At 35.8% G+C, this 17,144-nt stretch overlaps 1 pseudogene across 1 annotated transcript in view; it reads left to right on the top strand.

Annotated features, from left to right (window-relative positions):
• Positions 1-264: 264 nt before the first annotated feature.
• The window catches only part of LOC150109007 (BDNF/NT-3 growth factors receptor-like), a 233,062-nt pseudogene continuing 216,182 nt past the window's right edge, over positions 265-17,144 (top strand). Inside the window, exon 1 of the transcript XR_016549163.1 lies at positions 265-453. The product of XR_016549163.1 is annotated as a BDNF/NT-3 growth factors receptor-like (transcript). The remainder of the gene's footprint in view (positions 454-17,144) is intronic.

Genomic DNA, 17,144 nt, shown 5'->3' with positions numbered 1-17,144 from the left:
TAAGTAATACTGCTCGAGAAAAAAAAATACATGTAGTTGCGAGAGAGAGAGAGAGAGAGTCTGATTGCCAGAACTTTATACTGCTTAACAACGCATTGTCAGTACTTCCCAAAGAGGGCACTACTCGTTCACATCCATACCGCTGATGCTGAGCATCAGGCTACTACTTCTGCTCCTTCCCATCTCCTCGCGTGAGAACGGTTGCCCATGTGTGCGTGTGGGCTACACAAGACGCAATGAGCACGCGGAGAAGGAGAACTTACTGGTTGATGCACCGCAAAGAGAGGGTGATCCTAACGTTTGGGGGAATACGTGGATTAAGAACACAGTAGTTTCATCAATACTTTGTGACTCTAAGTGAAATTCTAGCGACAATGGAGCCGAACACACCTCTTAATGAATTAATGGGACTTGAAAATGGTTCAGGTGTGATTGACCACCACGATGTAGAAGGTAAGTAAATATTATCCATTCTCTATTAAGCCCCCAATATTAGACTAGTAGGCAATTCATTAGCAGTGTCAGTTATAGCTTACACGAACGTTTGAGTAAAAAAATTTACGTCCGAAAAAAAGAACCACGGGTAGAGATTTATAATCCACTATAGTCCTCGGTGATTTTTCTCTTCGTAGTTTGTCTCGAATGTCCAAGTTAACTGCCATTTTCAGGTCATGAAGCTGAAAATGCCAAGGGAATTTTTGCCCAGTTAACCAATAAAATAAAAAAGTTAACAAAATAGGAATTTGTGTTTGTTTATATTTTATTGGTTAACTGGGCAAAAATTCCCTTGAACGCAATATAGCTCATGCGGGATTTTTTTTGCGTTTAAGATTCACTTTCTTTCAAATACAAATTGAAAGAAAAGCAATATTTCGTTATATAAGTTTTTAAGACGATCAAGAACAAGCAGGCCCTCATAGTTCAAAAAATACTGCGGTTGGCGGGAAATTAGTGAACAAGTTACCAAGATCATTTGTCTTTACACTTAAAGACAATTTATTTATACCTATTTCTGTATTTCCACTTAAATACAGCCTAAATATTTGTAAGGAGAAAAATTTAGATTTAATTTAAATATAGATAAAAAAAGATCATTAGCTTTACATGTAAACAAAACGCTTTATTATACCATCTTGTTTCGAAATCATTTAAATATCTGGATCATCCCAAAACGGAGGAGTTTTTGTATCACTGAAAATTATCTAGACCCCTCTCTCTCATCTAGGACACGTTTACTTGAAGCCTGAAGTGGCATTAAAGTGACGATGCTAGTCTTCTAGAGTAGGTTCCGGAATATCTCATTTGGCCCACCAACGACATTTAATGCGCTGCAAAATTTCCTAAACTTCCGTTGGAAATATATACTTTCAGTAATGCAGATTCTTTCCAATTTTTTCCTTACTAGCCAATAAAGATTTTGCAACTTAATTATTGTTAGAACTAAGAATAAAATAGCTGAATGGATAACGCAAGTTTTAAATCAAATCAAAATATCTAGGAATATCCGAAACAGTGATGGTCTTAAAAATTGTTTCGGTACAGGGGAAAAAATGCTAGGTAGTATGTTGTGGTTTAGAATTACTTGACCACCTAGATCCCAACGAGTGTATTCGTTCTGATTACTGCGTGTTCTTCAGTGACTTTGCTTTTGAGATACTCGAATTTTCTCCAGTGACAATGCCGCCGCCTCTGTAGCTGAGTCAGAACAACTGTATACTTAGAAACCATTAGGTTTGAATCCGACGATTTATTGAGAAGATTTATTAGCTTTTCAAGTAAACATGATTTAGTCTATCACATGCGGATATAAATATTTGGATTTTTTTTTTTTGACCTATCAAAATGGGTTCTGATCCTTGCGAAACAGAAACCGTCCTGAAACCATATGCAACTTAAATACATAATAAGCACGCCTCGTAACTGAAGGTATTTATAATCTGAAACTACTGTTTCTCAGCTTCCGGTCTCCGGATCCGTTAAAAATTTATAGAAATATATCAAACTTTGGATTGAGAGCCACTGATCTAAACAATCGAGTCAGCCAACTCCAAACCTTAATGTGCTGGTGACATCACTTACAGGATTCGAACATCGTTTGACCTGTGGAACGTTCTCAGCTAGCCGCTAATTATTACTCATGAAAAATATTAATATACTAATATTAATCTTCGTGAAAATATTCAGTTTAATTAGAGGGAAAAATCGAAATATAATAAATTCCTTTTAATTTAATGCCCGTAACTTTAAAAAAAGTAAATGCACCGAATTACTCCTTCCTCGGGTATTAAAAGCGTAATCATTCTTTTAGATCTGGGAGTTCTTTAGTGACGGATTCCACACTCACTATTTCTTAGGAATCTCGTATTTCTGATATAGAATATTTGTTGCTAACCAGACCGATTGTAGCCCCCCCCCCCAACCAGCAGTCGTCGAAGGGTAATGTTTTTGCAGGATATATCTCGGCATTGCCCTCGAGGTATACATCGAACTTCACGTTAAATAGCTGCCAGTACAGCCCAGTCTTTTGCCTGTTTAGAATTTTTAAGCACCTTGTTACACTTTTACAGCTTGCACGGTATGAGTAAGACCAACTTTTCTTCATTATATTTCTTCAGTGAAGGAAGGAAGGAAAGAATAAAGAGATACGAGCTAAAAAGGTAAGCTTCTTATGCTTTTTCATTAATAACCCCAGAGAAATAAGTTCTGCTTTGCAAAACAATAGTATGCATACAAAATACTTCGAAGCGTTAAAACATATGCAAATATTCCAGAGAGGCAGTGAATTAAAGAAAAACAATTCTGTAGTAAAACAAACTGATCATTAATGGAATAAATACGGTAGCTACAGTACACAAATACCCAGCTTGTAGTGAAGCCTGCTGGTGGATATATTCATTGAAGTTGGCAGTAGAACTCCTCGTGGACTTTAAACCTTCGATAAGACTTAATGACTTATTACAAAAATTAGAACTTACCCTAACTTTGGCTCTATGTAGGATATTACTTGCCCACTACTCTTATTCCACAGAGGTATGGGCATTCAACAGCATCAAGGCTGTCAAGTTTGAAGCGTTAAATTCAAGTAATGAAATAACTACAGACTTTGAAAATATAGAACCTTCCAAAGCGTCACTCCCCATTGGGGATCTTCTGAGACGCTACAATATGTTGCATGGGTCAGATTTCAATCATATTTGGAATATGATTGAAATCTAATAAGCTATTTATCATTTAGTTGTTTCCTGAAGAATTTGTCCAAGATAAAATGAAGTGATGGGATTACAGGCCGACTCTTCCTTCCCCAACACTTCTACACGTCGCATAGCTTACCCACCTTTGAAAAAAGATTGAATATAATTGCTTCTCGACATTTCTTAATGTCTCTTTCCAATTCCAGTAAAATCAAACCAAACTTAAAATGCAGGACAGCCTGTCAAGAAGGAAGAAAAAAGCAAACCGCAGATAATATTTACAGGTCCCATTGTTCAACTCATTTTCGACTCGTATGCGTTGGCTATTTTATGTAATTAATCTGAAAAAAAAAATGAGCCAAGAAAGCAGGCTGAAATTCAGAAGTGGCTACTTATCTGATTCTATTCTTTAGAATTAAAAGAAATGGTAACTTCCGCTCCAATAATGTAGATTATCAGCATTACTACGTTTATTTAGGCATTCTCTTTGTTTTGACTATATTTTTCCTTTGTTGTTTTCCTCAGTTTTCGTGTATGTTGGAAGCAAATAGCTTGAGGTATTAATTTCCATAAAACTAGATATGCATAAGCTCTATCTTCATTTTTAGTTGCGAACTAAAAGGCGCTTTTCTCTGCATACTTGCAGCCAATTTCAGAGTTAGGCAACTTTTGGAGTGAGGGAAGGGGAAAATTGGTCTCTCTTTCTCTTGAAGAATCTAGTTTTTAATCCTACAATTCAGACGACTTGACAACAGAACAAACAGAAGTACATATAAATAAACAAGTTACGATTAGGAACATCGTCTCTTTTCTATTAAGTCGAAGAAATTAACTTAAACTTGGCAATGATAAGAGAGAGGACAGGATACCTACCAATTTCCAAAAAATAAAAGTTAGGGTATATAAGGAGTCTCCGTAGCTCAGTCAGTATATACGAAGCCCTTTGGTCAGAAAGACCTGGGTTCGATTCCCGTCAGTGACGTGAGGTACCTTTATCTGGTCTCTTTCTATTAAAGGTGAGTTAGGCGGTCTCATACGGAGGTGGGGGGGGGTTCACCCGGAAACTTGGGTTTTTCGTTCCCCAGAACAGGCAAACCGATCCCTTCAACACACACATAGGTTACAGTCATGAATACGTCGCAGCCATATTCCGGTCCTGAGTCCGAATAAAATTGGGGGATTGGGGAAAGCAATGGTGAACTACCCTGTAAAAATATCACCAGGAATACTTTGTGGGCAATGTCTACAAAGTCACCTACGGTCGGAAACGGCTGAAAAGGTAAAAACCAGTAGGGTATATAAAGCGCACCTACTCCTTTCCGGAAATGTAGTATAGGATTTTGTCTTAAAAAGACTAAAATGAATCACACTATGGATTTTAAAGTCTGTTTGGCAGGTTAAGGTTAAGATTAGATTATATTGAGCAACTAAGTGACTCTAAATTTAATTTAACCCTCCAAACCATCTGAAACGAAAACGTGTGCTCTACGGATAGTTTCAGGTACGCAGGGAAAATTTTCCAGTTTTTTGGAAAATATACTCTTCTCCATTTGATAAACCCTTAAATATTCTCCCGTTCTTGGCAGGATTCGATTCTCAGTCCTTCCAACCAAAGAACATTTCTTCCGATTGCGTTAAGATATTTAGATTATTTGATTGTGGATTTTGAAGAGTAAAACATCTGTTCTAAAATATATTATTAAGTAAACAGTAAGTAAACATTAGGGCATAAAATAAATGCTTTATTAGAGTTCTGAATGAGTAAGCTGTTCTAAAGATCCGATTTCCAGTTCCAATTGATTACCATTCAAAAATAGTAACGGTTTAGTTTCTTTTCTTTCGTTAATTTTAGCGGAGAATGCAGAAAATAAGAAATCAAAACATTCGGCAGATTTTATCTCTGATATAGGACAGATTTTTCTTATTCAGCGAGAAAAAGGCCAAAGAGAAATTTTACTTAAAATCGTTTGTTTCTTATTCATAGTCACATGAACATTTACTGTTAAATGAATAAGACATAAAATACTAGTTGAAGATCTATTTAAAAAAAAAAAAAAAAACACTTTGGATTGCACAAAATGAAAGATATTTTAGATACGAATGTTTGATAGCCATCCTTTTTCTAGAAAGGTTACGAAGTATATACTAGTTTGGATTCGGAACATGTAGAGTAGCAGGTGTTTGTCGTATTTCACTCTTACGTCTACAATTCGTTGACAGAAATGTTGACGAATTGTAGAAGCGAGAGCATGCACAATTCGTCGGTAGAAATGAAATTAACTACCAATGATGACGAAAGGCAGACACCGAATGACTACCTACGCATGCTCCTTTCGGATTATAAAAAAAAAAAAAAAAAAAAAACGTTAGGGAATATACATTTAGATTTTTTTCCTGTGTCGAATCCAGGCAGCGGAGATTGCGTAACAATCTTCTGTTGTTTATGTACGCGCAACCACAGGAAACTTCATACTATACTGATGTTGTACTTAGCTAAATTAGAATTTAAAATTTTCATACCCAAACACCTGAGTTTAATTAGCTCTACGTTAAGTGTTTTCAACTTAATTTCGATACTCCTCGCTGACATTATGATTCTACAATGAATTATTTCCTAATAGCAAAGAAACATTCCATAAACATCAGACGCATGAAGACAGAGCGCAATAAAGTGGCACGCGTTTACTTTTGTATAATTTGATAAGTTTATCAAAAATGTATTAGAGCTTAAGTGAAATGAGTTTCTGAAACAGAGAATGAAAAATAAAGTGATTTACTGCACAATCGCTGCAGATAAATAAAAATAAGTTACAGTTCCATATTATATTAGAGCTTCTGTCCTAATACACGAGTCAGAGTTGCGTGCATAGTGACCAAATCCTTTTAAAAGTTCATTCGGCTAATAAAGTGAGATCACGTTACTACGATTAAATGATCAGTAGATTTTGAATTGTGTAAATGGATGCTTATTTGAAATCTCCGATAATTTATAAAAATCTTCATCTGGTTTGAGTTATCCAACCATTGACATTTCTCATTGACCATTTTTAATACTCTTGTACCGTACAAGAAGAGGTTTAGCACGGTTTATGGTTTCAACGATAGTAAAGTCAAGTACCCTATGGTATGGGTAAGAAACGGTCACCTAATCAGACCACTATCAGAATAAACAATGTGCAGTAATTATGTGAGCCAATGCCGCTTATCACGAGACTGAACAGCATGATCGCTGTAACGAAAATTACTGCGACCTGCGGGTATTCTAAGGAGTTGCTGCTATACGGTACTTACCTTTAGCCAACTGGAGAGATGAGTGGGGGAAAAGGAGAAAGTGCAAAGCTGAACTAATTGTTAGTAACGAAAATGTGCTAAGCAAACACTGGTGGAAAGTAAAATTTACTGAGGTTCCAGAGACTGAATGGTGTAAATTCGTGCCTGCAAAGTGAGCATTAAATAAAGTGAGATTAGAGAAGCAAACAATGTACTGTATTTGTTTTCGAAATGAATGTTATAATTGATTACATATAAAATTCAAGGGTAATTTTAAATACAGCATTAAATGTTATAAGTATAGCTAGCTAAGATTAATTATGTTATGTATATGTTATGTACAGTATATGGAAAATATACTGTACATAACATAATGGGACTTTAATCAGTCAAAAATATAAAATGTATTAAAACGTTCCGTATATTTTCCTTAAATTCCTTTGTGAATAACAAGCGAGTTTACTTTATTTTTTTTTTCATCAGACTCTTAAAAATATGCAATCATTTCATTATGTAATAAGACTTCTGTTCTGAAGGGGGAAAATGCATAATTACTGACTCGATACTTCCTTAGTTGACTACGAGATCATAGTTTTGAAAAACATTATTCTCTTTAGTATGATCGCTTGATGAAGCAACTACTCTAGATTTTTCGTTCTTTACAAAACATAAAACAACTGAACTTGAACGCATTTGGTAGTATATTATTTATGTGTACATTCTGGTACAAACAATTCTGATGGTTCATGGAGATCATGCCGTTACCACCATAAATGAATTTATGTCGCCATGTGGACAGGAAATAATAGTAATAATTATAAATTACTAAAGAAAATTAATCTTAGCTAGCTTTAATTAGTTAATTCTATCATAAAAAAAACGTAATGATACTGCTGGGTGAGATTATAGTACCACAGAGAGATGACAGGGAGTAGCTTCATCATTTCTCTGTAGTCCCATAAATAGTAAAACCATAATAGAATGTAGATCGTATTTGAATACCATACAGAATTCAAATAGTACCTGAAATGCACGTGCACTAATACAAATCAACTATCAGAACATAATCGCGAATGAAAAATAGAAACCGGATAATTCAAAAACAATATTTAGTATCCAATGTGGTCATTTTTGTGGGAAAAATAAATGGAACTCGAGTATTCCTCACTACATAACCAGTCTAAACAGGAATGAGGTAATAGACAAAAAAAAAAAAAAGAAAGAAAGAAACCGCAAACCTCAGCACGGAGCTGAATACTTTATCTTGAAACTTTGTTCGAATTACAGTGTGCAGCAGTACGAACTTCTTTTCACTAATTTCTCATGTTGTTGACGAGATAATAACACGATCGACTCTTTGTTTGCACGTTTCATTTACGACAGAACACGAAACCAATCATGATCAAAATGAGTTTTGCGCAGAAGCTGCTGGATAACTAGTGGTGATGGGAAAATAGAAGACTTGCGTGTACGAATGGCACGCTTACGCTTTTGCGAAAGAGCTGTGCTAACGCTATATTCCGAGAAGAGATAAAACGAAGATGAAAGGGTTCCATATACTACCAACATTGGTAGTTTGCAGTGGTTATGACAATATCGACAGGCGGAGATGTTACTGATTTCATGATTCTATATCAGTTGAAGTGTCTAGCCAATTTCATTCAGTCCTATCACTACATGAAAGTAGGTGCAGCAGCTATACTTTTTCAGAAGGTATCAAGATGTACTTAGAAAAATACGTCAGAAATACTCTTTGGTGAAGTATTTTCAAAAGAGATATATCTAAGGTCATAGAGGAGACTTTTACTATCCTGATTATTGCAATTTTAAGACAATATTAAATTCCCAGGTTTATTTTCAATGTATTTGTTGCTTGGATGACCGTTTGAAGAAAAATCCTCCACCTCCGGATGAAGTCGACTACTTGATATTCAGTTGAAAAGCCATTATAAACTGTTCTTCCCCGCTTGGAATTTGTGGTTGCCCTTTAATTTGGAAAGATTTCCAAATTAAAGGACATCAATATCAAATGCAAGGGCGCGCCGGCCATATGTGCAATGTGTGCGACGCACACGGGCCCCAAAGATTTTGTATGATATTTTAAATAAAGTGAATTTTGGCAGCAAAATACAGCAGTCTTCATCTATGAATCTCCAACTTGCTTTAGATACATTTTGAATGATCTAAATAAATTTTTAAATGATTATAGGTCTGATGAAACTTCAAAGAAATGGAAAAATGCTCAAGATTAACTGCAGCAAAATTTGACGCAGAATCTGTATTTTGTAGTAGTAGACCACTAAGGCACATATTGGTAACTCGAGGGCCGTAATCTATTTCAGCGAAGTTTGTCTGATTCATGGTGGGAGAAAACATGGTGTGTTCTACCAACTCACATTAAGCTGACGTCATATGACTTGCACAAAACACACTATGTTTTCTCCAACCAAGGTCTCTTTCTCACTTTGACTAGCGGCGTGTGTGAACGTATTACAACGTGTCAGTTCGGTACTTGAGTTAGTGTTGTGCTTTGTTGAGTGCCTTCATTGATGTTATGTTCTGTTCAGTGCCTGCGGTGTAAAAGACAATTTTGTTTGACAGTTCTGAATATCGCTTATAAATTTGGAACAACGTCAGAGGGTTATTGCAAAAAAAAAAAAAAAAAGTAGATGCAGAGAATCGTCAATTTCAAGACAACTGGACGGAGGATTATTATTTTATTCTGAATAAAGGTTTGCCTGTATATTTTCTGTGCAACGAATCCGTATCCGTCAACAAAGAATACAACTTGAAGAGACACTTTACTTCGAGACATGCGGATCACCTAAAAATTGATGGACAACTACGAAAAAGATGAAATACAGAATTTGAAAAACTTGGATACCTAGCAGAAAATGTTCAACAAGCAAAGAACGCAGCACCATAGCATTGTCAAAGCCAGCTTTGTGGTAAGCGAAAAAATCTCTAAGCATTTAAGTCATTTGGTGAAGGAGAATTTATCAAAGAATGTCTGCTGGATGTTGCAAGTATAATATGTCCTGAAAAGAAAAAAAAGACTTCGAGAATATTCGTTTGTCGAGACGTACTCTTGTCCGACGGATAGAAATTATGGCTGATGATATCAAAAAAAAGTTTAAAAGAGAAGATTGCTAGACTGGACGCATTTTCAATTGCTTTGGATGACGGCACCGATGCCTTCTATACAGCACAACTTGCAATATTTATTCGAGGAGTTGATGCGGATTTCAACATCACAGAAGAATTATTGGCGCTTCGTCCGTTAAAAGAAACAACTACCGGTGAAGATATCTTTGAAAGACACAGTCTGCGAGATATTTGGACTTAAATGGAGTTCACTATCTGGAATATGCACTGATGGAGCCCCTGCAATGGTTGGTGCACAGAAGGGATTTATTGGAATAGTTCATGAAAGAGCAATTAGAACTACAGATCCATCCAGAAAATTTAACAAATTTTCACTGCATTATCCACCAACAAAATCTGTGTGCCAAATCGATTAAATTCACAAATGTTATGGAAGTTGTAGTAGCCAGTATTAACTTTATTAAGTCACGTGCACTTAATCACCGCCAATTTAAGGAGTATTTGGCAGACCTATTTTCGGATTATGAAGATGTGTCTTATTATTGTGAAGTGAGGTGGTTGAGTAAAGGTAAAATGTTAAAACGATTTTATGATCTGAGACAAGACATTGCAGATTTTATGGACATAAAAGGAAACACAATTAACCAAGTAAAAGATGATGAGTGGGTGTGTGATTTAGCATTCCTTGTAGATGTCACCGGATACCTAAACGAACTGAATCTTAAATTGCAAAAACAAGGACAATTGGTTCATGAATGCATGGACATGTCGAAGCTTTTTGTAATAAACTAAAATTGTTGGAAAGTCAGATAAGAGCTAAAAATTGTTATAATTTTCCTACTCTAGCAACTCATAAAAATATCCCTTATAATTGTTATGTAGATGAACTGAAGGCACTAATAGAGCAATTTGATAAAAGGTTTGCCAACTTCAAAAACAAAGCTTCCACATTCGCTATATTTGCTCGTCCGATGGATGCTGATGTAAATAATGTGCCAGAAAACTTACAGATGAAACTTATTGAGCTTCAGGCGGATTTAGTGCTGCAATCACAATCTAACAACATTGCTTTGACGGATTTTTATACAATTTATTTGGTGGAAGAAAAATACACAAATTTACTTGCCTTTTCAAGAAAAATCATTTGTCTTTTCGGCAGCACATATACGTGTGAACAGTTTTTTTCGAGGATGAAATACAATAAATCAAAAATTCGGACAAGAATAACGGACGAAAACCTCGAAAATTCTATGCGATTATCATTAAGTAATATTAACGTCAATATTGATAGTCTCGTAGTTGAATTACAAGGCCAATCTTCACATTAAATTGTTATGTCGTTCATTATATTATAAAATTTATGTAGAGATTTATACCAAAGCATTATATTATAAATAAATGAAATATGAAGTAGCAACTTGTTTTAATTCATTTAATATTAATTTATTTTATTGATTAATTTGGTCTCGCCCTTGACTCAGAGGCAGAATGATAATTTGGCCCCCGAACTAGGAAAGGTTGCCCATGCCTGCACTAAGGCGACGTAAAAAGACAATACAATCTGATTACGAACATGAAAGTGAAAATATAGTAGATCCTGAAATTTCATTTAAAGTAATTTTTTTCTCTACATAATAGATCAAACATTACAATCTTTGAAAATAAGATTTACTTTATTAAAAGAACATATGAATTCATTTCAGTTTTTGTATTTGTTAAGTACTTCACAAAATAAAAATATTTATTATCTTGTTATAAAACGTTACGACAAAAATTTTATTTATTCATATGGAGTTTCCTCCCTTTTCTCCCCCGTCCCTATTGGGGCGAGTTGAGCCCCCTCGTGGGGGTTAAGTATTTATGGCAGTAGATTCGTGTGTTCAAGGGTCCGGTTTGCCTGCTTGCGGATGAAACCCCCAGATAAACTGGAAGAAAAAACTCTGCTGTCCACACCCAAGACCGGCTAACTTGGCTATGGCTGATCCTTAAGCTCCTCACGTCACCGACGGGAATCGAACCGAGGACACTCCTTCCCCAGCCATATGGTTTCGAAGCGCAAAGCCACTAGGCTAACCGCGCGGACACGACAAAAATTAACACATGAGAATCTTTCAGACATTGACGCAGACGATTTATGCGAAGAAATTTTACACTGTCAACCATTTATTTCTAATTTTAAAAATGATATATATCAGATAATTCAGTATATTTATTCAAACGACTTAATCACAGTTTATCCAAACTTTATCAAAACGGATTCTTTTGTCGTTACCGGTATCTGTAGCATCTGCGGAACGGTCCTTTTCTGAACTTAAAATTATTAAAAACTTTTTGCTCTACAATGGTACAAGACAGACTTTCAAAACTTGCCATTATATCAAGAGTCAGATATTTTGGATCAACTTGATATATATGATATTATTCGAGAATTTTCATTAATGAAAACTAGAAAAGTTCAATTCACTATGATTTTTATTTCTGTTTAAATATTTATTTACCTATTTCTTTACCCAGTAATGTTTAATACGTTCCTATTTTATATACGTGTAAGTTATTATTTATTTTATTATTTATTTACTTTATTTTTTTCCAAATTATTTTTGTTGTTTTTGTACCCTTCTTGTACGTTTGTTTTTTTATAATTTCGGCTTTTTGTTCAATAAACTTATAATTAATATATTTCGTATTTCATTTTTAATCACTAATCCGTTTTCATAAAGCAATCTTTTTGTATTGGGGGAAGGGGTATAGGGGCGCCAACTAAAGTTTTGCACACAGGCGCAGGACGCTACTAGCGCGCCCCTGATCAAATGGGCATTTCTTTGGAATAATTAAGTTTTCTGTAGACTAGGCTTTTCACATGATCATGACGCGGTTTAGAGAAAACAATTATATATAACCCACATTCATTGACGTTTGATCATACTCTTTTACGCGTAGTTTTGTCAAGGGTGAAAAGTTCATAAATAATAATTTTACAAATTATACATTTTCATTGCCAGTAAAGCAGAGGCTATGCATTCGACACCCGGAATTGGGTAAAGTGGATTAAAATAATTAATGTATTTGAATCTTCAATTATCTAAAAATAAATTTTAGAGAATATAACAGTTACTAAATTTATTTCTATAGTTAATTATTTCTCTAAATTCTTAAAATCTCGGCAAAACAGAAGGAAGAATAACAGCCTCTCCACTTCCAGAGTTAATGGAGCTTTCTAGTATTACAGTAATCAATATTTTAAGAAGTCATGCTTCAACTTGACTTACGTTCAAAAGGAAATAAACATAATCTGCAAATAAATCAGATGCAAGTTAATATAATTCAGGTTGCTGTACATACTGCAGCCGTGAGAGCGTAATTTCCATTAAGATTTATCCAAGTTATTCATGAAACCAGACTGCAGTTTTAGCGACTGCATCAGAAAAAAAAAATTAAAACTAAAGTTTCACAATCGTAGTCATTCCAATAGTTACGTTGCAATAACAAAATGAATATGGTATTGAACAATCGCATAATTTATGTCAAAATGTCAAATTTCAACGAACAGGAAATATTATCGTCATATCTCATCCAGTTAAAGTCGCTTATAATACAACGGATGAAAATTCACGTGTATAGTACAAGAGACTTGAGTATTTCAGAAACGAATTGCTCAAGGCAAATTATGTAATAATTAATTCATTTTCGTTGTACCTTTATAGCATTTATATGTTGCACACCTTCGGCTAGGAGGCGAGAATAAGAAAGTGCCTTCCAGCTGGAATTTCTTGCGCGGATGCAAGCAGATAATCAGTAATTGGAAACGTCAGCAAATGAAGCTGATTTCTAAAGACAGATTTACTCAGAGTGCCTATCAAGGCTAATGAATCTCCTAAGGGAAAGGATGAAGGAACCATATGTTGCCAAAGTGATCGATTTTACAAGCAGCCATTTCATACGTCGAGTACTTCCGTGAGTAAGCTATACCTACAAGACACTGGATCACCACGCCACGGAGAAACTAGCATTATCCATATTAGTGAAGAAAGTTTTTGCTTGCGATTATTTTGTACTCGTATTATCGTTTCCTGCACATATCAGAAGATAGGGACAACCTATTATTTGTTATACGCCTAGAAACTGAATTATTAGCGTTATTATTGTTCTTGCCATAGTCACTATCGTCTCCATACGTTAGATCTAAATAGGGAACGGCAACAAGCCTTTTTCGGGTCAGACTCAGACTTCATAACCAGTGCCGTATTGTTATTTATTAGGTGTCAGGAAGTTAAAAATGAAAAACATACATTTGTAAAGTAATTGGACTATGTAGATGTATTAATGATTTAACCTAGTAAAATAATTTCAATCTATTCGGTGAAGAAGACAATTGTTTAAAAATAAGTGGCAGATTAGCGTGAAATTATTCAAGTACTTTCGTATACCTTATATATGTATACCCTTTTTATATTTTTATTATTTAAATGTAATATACATAAAGTAATCGAATTTATTAATTACATTACAAATTACAGTAATTGTATTGGGTAGGACGACTTTCATTGTCACTAACGGAATCACTGCTATCTGTTGACTCTTTCTTTTTGTGCGACTTTAACAAGGAACTTATCCAATGACATTTGCTTTTGCCTCCTTTTGAGGATTTCCCGGAAATATGACATTGCATTGTCGTTAAAGATTCATCGCTCGCACTGCCACAGCCTTACTCGGGTGGTGCTTTTTTTTTTTTTTAAACAAAATTTTGCACTATTTCCCACATTTTACACACCTCCCTAATCTCATTTCAAGAGAGGGATGTCTCCGTTTTTTTCTCCTCCTCCTCAGACGAGATCTCCTACATAACCTCTTACTGTTGCTCGCGATGCAGATCCAATCAGTTCGTCGGTGGTAAACTCCTGGCCATGTTTCTCCACTTGAATGTTGTCCTCATTCACCTCCAGTCCCATGGTCTTCCCAAAGGACACAATTTCATCGACAACTGGCAGCTCCTGTTCATGAGCAAACCGCTCGATGCAATCACACCACAGTTTTCTCCAAGTAGAATTAAAGGTTCTCTTGGTGACCCCATTCCAGGCTTTATCGATAATCTTGACGCAGTTTACGATGTGGAAATGATTTTTCCAAAACTCTCGGAGGGTAAGGTTAGTTCCTTCGGTCACATCGAAGCATCGCTGAAATAGTGCCTTGGTGTAAAGCTTTTTAAAGTTCAAAATGACCTGCTGATCCATGGGCTGGAGTAATGTTGGGAGGAAGGAACTTGATCTTAATGAACTCTAATTCTTCCAGTAAGTCGTCCTCAAGGCCTGGAGGATGAGCAGGAGCATTATCCATAACCAGCAAGGTGGCAATTTTTTTTCCTTAAAAAGGTATATTTCTTCACTGCAGGACCGAAGACCTCGTTAATCCACTCAACGAACAAGATACGAGTGACCCAAGCATTGCTGTTGGACCTCCACATAACGTTTAACTGCCTCTTCTGCACCTTGCATTTCTTGAAGGCTCGCGGATTCTCAGAATGACACACGAGCAGGGGCTTGACTTTGAAATCACCGCTTGCATTAGCACACAGCAAGAGGGTGAGACGGTCTTTCATGGGCTTGTGACCGAGCATTGCATTCTCTTCTGCTGTAATGTAGGTCCTCTTTGGCATCTTCTTCCAAAAAAGCCCTGTCTCATCGCAATTAAAAACTTGCTGCGGCAGGTAACACTCGGAAACCATGAGCTTCTGGAACCCGGCATCGAACGCCTCAGCTGCCTTTACGTCCGAACTCGCAGCCTCTCCGTGCCTAACAACACTATGGATGCCACTTCTCCTCTTAAAGTTATCAAACCATCCCCTGTTCGCCTTGAACCCTCCTTCGTTTTCTGTAGACGTACCTGGCAGTTTACTTACGAGATCGGCGTAAAAGGCCTTTGCCATCTCACAGATCAAGTTCTCGGTCACAATATCACCTGGTAGTTGCCTCTCGTTTATCCACACCAAAATCAACCTTTCTAATATCTTCCAGAATACGTGGCCGTTGCTATGATACTCTTGTGACTCCTTTTGCTACATCTTTCCCCCCTTAGTTCTTTCTTCTTTAATACTGTGCAAATCGTTGACGTAGACTTCTTATAAAATCTTGCGATAGCAGCCACTTGCATACAGTGTTCGTACTTCCCGATTATTTCCTTCTTAACTATCTCCTTCTTCTTACCGCCTTCCTTTTCAACCCTTTTCTTCATTGGGACCATTGTCGTATACAGTTAATAAAGAACAGTCACTACATTTGGACACAAAATAAAAAAATGCTTTATGCGCACACACGTGGTCACAACGCTAGCACGAATGTTGACCATATGAATGAAGTATGCCGACTGAGACCGAGCATGCGAGACGATTACCCACAATCCCGAGCGGCTTGTGACCACGTGACGCTCTGCAGACAAAGCGTATAGGTAATACAGTACTCGTGTTGCAAGACGTCGCTCGTTTATCAAGTTAAAATTTATTAAAAAATTTTGCTCGTCTTGCAAAACACGCAGACCAACTTACTCGCAATCCAAGGTACCACTGTATATTGAAATATAAAATAATAATAAAAAAAACAACTTGAAACAGATTTTGAGTTAGAGGCCCAGATGGACTGCATTTTAGTTTTAGGAAAACATTTCACGGGCAGCTAGCAAACATCATCAAGTCCTTAATGTACTTAAGGACTTGATGATGTTTGCTAGCAGGCAACAGGTTCTAAAAACTGCTGTTGTAAAGTGAACATCAATAACTCTCGACTGCAGTATCCTGATGCAGCGGGAAATTAGTTTGGGACCTATAACTAACACGCGGAGAAGAATAAGAGTGATTATTCATTCTATACTTATATGAAGTAAATATGGCTACGATGAGTCACACAAATACTAAGCAAATCTGTCCTGCTAGCGATATTTTGTTTAAAAAAAATTACTGACTTGATTCACTTTACTTCAATTAAAAGTAACTGAAGATTAAAAACAAGAGATACTTTAATATAGAATGGAATTAATAATTATTCGTCCATAATTATAAGCCAAGCAAGTTGGTGTATGTCGGGGACAGTCAGCTGATGAACGAGTCACAGAGAATATGCAATTTACGGACAGAATATGCTTCATGGACAAAGTTATTATGATGGCAATCTGAATAAGTAATTAACAGTAGTTATCACCTGAAACTCGAAGTACACCAATAACTTCGACATAACACGTCTAAAACAATCTCGTATTTAACGATAAACCAGAATTCTATTTATTACTATTTTGGTTCAACAAGTAAGCAGTAAAATTTCAATTCGAATATTATACTGCATCTCCTCTGTACACAGAAACTCTACTTTTTTGTAACTATAGTTTCCTTCCAGTTACTAGAGCATTATGGGATTGGTAAACGGATGTCATTCAATTGAAGAAATATGATCATTTAATTGTAGCGTGCTCAGTATGAAAAATTAAATTTCCCTTTTATTTATTTTCAAACATGTAACAAATTTTATTTCTCACATAATTATTTTATAATATTTTTTTCGCATAATAGAATTATTTTTGAAACTAACTGATAGA

Source organism: Typopeltis vanoorti, chromosome 2, assembly GCF_054136105.1.
Source record: "Typopeltis vanoorti isolate ZY-2024b chromosome 2, IOZ_Tvanoo_1.0, whole genome shotgun sequence".
In the NCBI taxonomy this organism is placed as follows: Eukaryota; Metazoa; Arthropoda; class Arachnida; order Uropygi; family Thelyphonidae; genus Typopeltis; species Typopeltis vanoorti.
Note: the sequence above shows the minus strand (reverse complement) of the source record. Positions and strands in the feature narration are given on the sequence as shown.